This window comes from Sinocyclocheilus anshuiensis, unplaced genomic scaffold (genome assembly GCF_001515605.1).
Source record: "Sinocyclocheilus anshuiensis isolate Anshui unplaced genomic scaffold, SAMN03320099.WGS_v1.1 scaffold356, whole genome shotgun sequence".
Taxonomy (NCBI): domain Eukaryota; kingdom Metazoa; phylum Chordata; class Actinopteri; order Cypriniformes; family Cyprinidae; genus Sinocyclocheilus; species Sinocyclocheilus anshuiensis.
Window position 1 is genome coordinate 222,474 of NW_015554097.1, and position 6,360 is coordinate 228,833.

At 39.7% G+C, this 6,360-nt stretch overlaps 1 protein-coding gene across 3 annotated transcripts in view; it reads right to left on the bottom strand.

Moving 5' to 3' along the window:
- LOC107669516 (EGF-like repeat and discoidin I-like domain-containing protein 3) overlaps positions 1–6,360 on the bottom strand; it is a 207,606-nt gene that overhangs the window by 169,811 nt on the left and 31,435 nt on the right. The window lies entirely within an intron of this gene.

Sequence of the window (6,360 nt, forward strand, 5' to 3'; positions counted from 1 at the left end):
CCCCCCCCCCCCCTTCTTTTTATCTATTCCCTCCATCTGTCTCTATAAATCTTCCTTCTTTTCTCTATCTTCGTTATTTTTTTTTAATGAAAAATATATCATTATTATTATTTAATTGTACTTTATTTTTATAAAATATTATAAATATATTATTCATTCAATGCTTCACACTTTCAAACACTCCAGATGTAAAGATACAATTTTTTTAGATGTTTATATTGTAGGCTATGTATGTTTATGTATGTACAGTATATGTACATGTATATTTGTATGTAGGTTTTTTTTTTCTGGTGCTACCTGTCTGCTTGTTTACTTGTTTCCTCCTGTATTATGAATTACTTCCTCTTTTCTTTTTGTAAGCTAGCATAATTGCATTCTCCAGGTATATACCTGTTTTTTTTTTGTTTTCCTTGTTTATCTGTCTGTATTGCTTTGTTTGCTTAATTAAAACTGAAATTGTCTGACTTTTTCTCAATATATGCTCCATTTACTCATTCCATTAATAGGACAGCAACAAGAAACATTTCTTCCATGGTTTTGGTTTTTCATGTCAGTTACTATCCACATCTGAGTCTAGGCAAAATCTGGGTAACACTCACGAATGTAGGCATTCATACTCAGTGAGCCAAGCACCTCTATTCTTCACAAAGGGTTCGGTTTGAAAAGAGGCTTTAGAGTAGAAAAGAGGCTTAGGAAACATTCAACACCTAAAAGTAGCTTATTTGGATGCTAGGGAATCAGTCTGAGTGCTGTCTGACTTACTAGTGACTCAAAAGCAGAACAGAACCACCTGCCTCAGAAAATGCAGACTTTATTACGCTGTAGAGGCATTAATTTAAATGACATGCAAATTGCAAACACCCACATTCTCATCACAGCACTGAGAAAAGCCTGTGTAAATTCACATGTCCTGAATATAACCTATTTGCTGCCTAAAATTCTCATTTCAAAGAGTTTTAGATGGTGAGAAACTAGGACACGATTCAAAACTATCCTATGGGAAACATGCAGTCAGATACATGTTGCGGGCAGTGGTTTTTTTATAGGACATACTTCTTCCACAGACTCACAGCTCTGCACAGCACATAAACCATATAGAGGTTAAAGTGGAACTGTGCGGGTTAGCAGTCATTTAATGAGGGATGCATTGTTCAGCAGAGTGAGCCAGTGTGACCATGGTCGTACCCAGGCTTTGAAAATTAGTGAGGAAAATTAATGAGAATTGGTTGGGGGGGATGATGGGGGTTGGTGTTAAAGAATTGTGTTATAATAACCCCTACAAATACAACTCATTATATACACTATAAACACTTTAAAGGAGACAGACGATGTAGATGCTTGTGAAAGATGTTTTCTCTGTTTTGGAGGGATGATTATTTTTAAATCATACCCTATTTATTGCATCAAAATTTGTTAATACTTTACTATATTTAAGGGTGGATAATGTTATCAGTTCTTTATTGCAACAGTACATAACTACAATAACTTTGTCTAGTGCGCTTATGAAAGTTTATAGCATGATTTGTGAAAATGTAACTATACTGAATGACATAGCATAGACTTCTTAGTTTTTGCGTACTTCATTTTATTCTGTAACCTACTTGTTCTACAGATCTGTGTGTACTAGTGTTAAATGCTACTGTTCTTGACAGCGTTGATAACGTTTATGTCAGATAATATCATGATAATTTTTGCATTTCCCTTACCGAATGTCGTATCCTGTCAGCAAAAACCTGTCCATGGGCTTTTTTGATTGCTTTCAGTTTAAGTGCCGGCTATGAAGTGTTGCCATATATTGATACTAAAACAAACAATAAACTAAAAATAAATAAAATTAAACCGAAATTATTTCCAATCTTTTGCAAATAAGATAAGATAAAGATATCACTGACTCTAAACTGCAACTTCCTACTTTATTAACTTTCTAAAGTGTTAAATTAAGTGGTAAAGACAAGTCCAAAAACGCTTATACTAGTTGGATCTGGCAACAAGGAGACTGCGCCCGTGCCCTCACTCACAACTCTCTCAAGCCTCGTTCACTCCGCCAGCATCTCACTGCGATCATTTTCATACCAGGGACGCTAAATATTCTTGAAAACTGTCTAAACTGAATTATACATGTCATGCAGGCATTCATATGAGGAGTTTAACAGCAAATTAGTCATTCAAAGAACAAATGTTATTTTTGAACATGAAAAATTTACCGAGGTCCGGACCTCGGTGGCCTCATAGCTGGTTACGGGCCTGAGTGTGACCAACTGTGTTTCCTGCATGTGCATTTGAATACTGAACATTTTGTTGCTGAATTGGGGTTGTGGGATTGGCCTTTTTGCTTTTGCAGTAAAAATGCAAAGCATGCTGAACAGTTTTAAATTGAATGGCTTATTGCTGAAGAAATTTGGTCAAAACATATTAACAAATTGAACACATTTACCACAACAGTACAAGTTTCAGTAAAGCATTCTAACATTTGTTGCAAATAGGTCAGCTGAAAATTAGTTTTCTTCCTATTTAAAACAACTCAGCGAAACACAAAAGAAGACAGTCTGAAGAATCAAAACAATAACACTGGACCCCATTGACTTTGACTGAATGGACAAAAATAGCATTTCAAAATATCTTCTTTTGTGCTCCACAGAAGAAAGTAAGTCATGTAGATTTAGAACAACGTTTAAGTGATGACAGAATTACTTTAGAAAATTAGAAAAAAATAATTTAACCATCTATAAACGTAAGTATTTTGTAGTAAGTAAATAAATATGTACTGTTGTAATAACATGTAGATAAGTCATATTGAGTAGGCCGTTAAGTAAAACAGCTTATAATACAGCACTTTGTATTACTTGATATTAATTGTTTGGTCGGGGCATTTTTGCAATAGTGATAATGCATGCAGACACTTTCACATAATTCTCTTTAATATGACAATGTATTTTGGTTAATTAATGCAGTACTTAACACACAGCTATTGATAAAAGCAACGTCACCTGATGATTACTCCAAATAGCTGGTAGTTTTGAAACAAACATCACACAAATCTCAGTAAGTTCACAAATAAATATTATGTCAAAATGTAATGTAAAGAGTCCAGAGAAATGCCTTTAAATTTCCTGAATGCCAAACATAAAAGAAAGACAACAGAATGTGCATTCTAATGGCACTTAAATCATCATGAAGTGAGTAGAGCTTGATTTGTTCTCATCAAAGAAGCATGCAGCCATAATTCCCCTCTACCACTCTGCGTTGAGAGGTAGGGGTGGTGAAGAAGAAAAGAAAGCCTCTTGCTAATTGGATATAATGGCTGGGGCGAATTTGCTTCTGGTGGCCAAAAAGACAGAGGATAAACACACACACACGCACACATACACACACAGCAAGACATTTGCGCTAGAGGCAAGTGCTGTTATAACAAGCCGACACCAGGAGATAAAGAGCTCAAAGAGTGGAGACTAAACAAGAAAACCCGAGAAGAGGAAAAAAAGAGCAAGATGCAAATTACCAAAGTGAGAGGCATAGCAGGTAAGAAAGGCAAGACATTTAGCCCTGAAAACTCAGTCGCTGTCAGGAGAGCTGATCCCATCGAGAGAAGCCAGTGCGAGAGTCTTTGAAGACCTGAGGGCCCATCCATTCGAAGGGTCTCCCGTCTGTGAATTTGTATGCGTCAACAAGAACAGTGACTGAACTCAAAACAAGGAGATGAAACATGATTTAAGTATGTGATGGCTTGATGAACAAAGATTAAAGAGCACAATGTTAAGGGCCTGCAAAGATGTCATTCACTCCCACATCATGACCTTGACCGACCTTCGTTTATGCGAGGTGGGTGGTCCCATCCACAACCAATGGAGTTCAAATACAAAGAGCTGCTCCACTATGAAAATCCACATCTGAAGATACGATTTGGTACGTTTCACTGGTCCCTTGAGGGTTCTTTCTCTTGTTTCTCCAAAGACACGGTGTGAGTAAATATGTCCATAAACGAACTGAATGAGTGCTTTAATCCACACAAGGGTCAGTCCATGCAGGGGCCTCTTCTAAAAATGGCAAACAGTTGCAGACTGTCTGGAAAAAGATTAAGACAGATTATGCTTCTCCATGTGAGATGCCTGTCCAAAAATGAGCTGTCAAAAGTTGCTGTCTGTATTCTGGCTGCATCTTCAAACTTTGAAATCAGTAAATAAGAAGGAAATTTTCATTTTGTAGAGTGTAGCATTTAAGTTTTCAAAATGATGAGAACAGGACCCGCTCTGCTGATGTGGAGATAATGAAAATAGTTTTTAAACAATTGGAAAGTCAACTTCAGAGGAAAAGTGGAGAGTGCAAAAAATAAATAACTAAAAATTGAGACCACTAGCTTGGAAAAGGGAACACTTCTCAAAGGGTAGAAGCAAACATATTTTGAAACTTTATTGAAATGTTTTATATATCCCATGAAACACAAGTTATGTCATTCTGAATACACTCCTACAACTGACAAGACAGACATCTGTTGTCATGTTGAAGATTTGCAATGTCTCAACCACAAGTCTACATCATTCCTCCCACATGCGCAAGGTGAAATACAACGTGGAATTGAATCTTTAGTCAAGTAGGTCGTCCTTGTCATAACTTTCTAAACTGTTAAGACTGCTAACTGTCAGTCCTGGTCTTTTGTTTGAAATTTCTGTTGAAATATCTCTGTCAGGCCCTATAATCCAACTCTGTTATGCTAAAACAGTGTACACAGCATCAACTCCAAGCAAAATAATAGAAACCCGTATGGAAACCTAAACATTTATCTTGTTTTTTCAAACTTTACTTTATGATATGAGGAAAACAACTGTTGTATACTCTGGTGACCGGTGAATTCGGCTCATAACGTTATCATAAACATAAATGAATGATGCATATGAATTAAATAAAATGCATATAAATAGTGCTATAGAGCAATATAACAAGATATAGGTACATTTAGAGATTACAATTTGTGTATACACTGTCACAATTACCAGCTAGAGTACCCATTAGCTCCTCCAGAGGTCACTCCTTACAACTCTGTTCTCCCATTATGAACTACATCCCGCACAGTCCTGTGCCTGGACTCATTTTGGTTTGTTCCTCTTCAGGAACTCGAGCTGCGTCGGAGGACGCTTCGGGAACGCCTTTCAGCGTGACCGGCTCTGAACCTCATGTGTAATCAGTCCAATAGATGGGCGAGACGTCACGGGCGGGTGACGTAATGACCAGGAAGCTATAAAAGCATGTGCGGTGAAACCAGCGTCAGCTTTTTGTCATTCAGCAAGCGCTCTGTGTGTGTGTCAGTTTGATATCTGTTTGTGAGTCTTATTTAGTGTTGTCTGTCACGGAATCTCAAGACAAAACCAGACACCTAAGGCGAGGGCAGGCAGCGTTCAGGCTGTGTGTTCCTCCCTGCCCGTGTTACTTTACGGGTGGGGATACACACAGTTTATTTGTTGTCTGCTTGAGAGCAAGCACGCAGTCAGCTCGGGAAAAAAAGGGAGCTGACGGCCCGTTTTGGTAGTGTCTGTTACTGCCTTGCTTCGCTCTCAGAGGGCTCTCTTTGAGGAGAGAGCCTTCACTAGCGTTTCTCGCAGCGCCGGCACCGCTTTCGCCGAGGCGGAGCGGCGGCTGTGCTCGTTGGTTTCGTATATGGATCCGGTGGAGGGAATGTAGACGGGCGCGTCCCTATCTACTTCCTTAACCTTGCGATTGCAGTCCCGCTGCTGCTGAGGCACGGCGGCGACTTAGATCGTGGGAATCGCACATGATCTGGTGGCCGGGTTGGAGACGGCTCGTCCTATCTCCACCCGTGTTCCCTAGATCTAGAGCTCGTTCTCAAGGCTTGGAAGCCCGCACTGCGGTTCTTCCCCCTCTGAGAGAGAGCTTGCTGATGCGGCCATCTTTCTCTGAGGAGATTGATGTGGGTGGTGTGATTGTGTGACAGAGCGGCTCGCGTGATGCCGAGTCAATGCTTATATTACATCATTCGGTTTTGATGTGAATCTTACTCACCAGACCGTATTTACCCCTCTGGTTGTTGACTGCATTTAATTCTGAGGAATAAAATGAAGTATTTATCTGACTATGAGGAGTTAGATATACAGGGGCACTTGGGAAAAAATAAATAAATAAATGTTCTCGAGTGAGAGCACGTGTTTACCTCTCTTCCTCTGAGGAGGTTGAGGCGGTCAGCAGGGGCTGCTGGGCGAGAGCAGTCTCAACCTACCGTGTTCCAGCTCCTCATTCTGGGGGCGTCACTTCTCATACTCCGCAGAGTCCAGAGTCCAGAGTCACAGTGGCGCTCCCAGGCCGAAGGCTTATAGTGGAAGGTGGTTCTGCGGACCGTCATTCTCGCTGGGT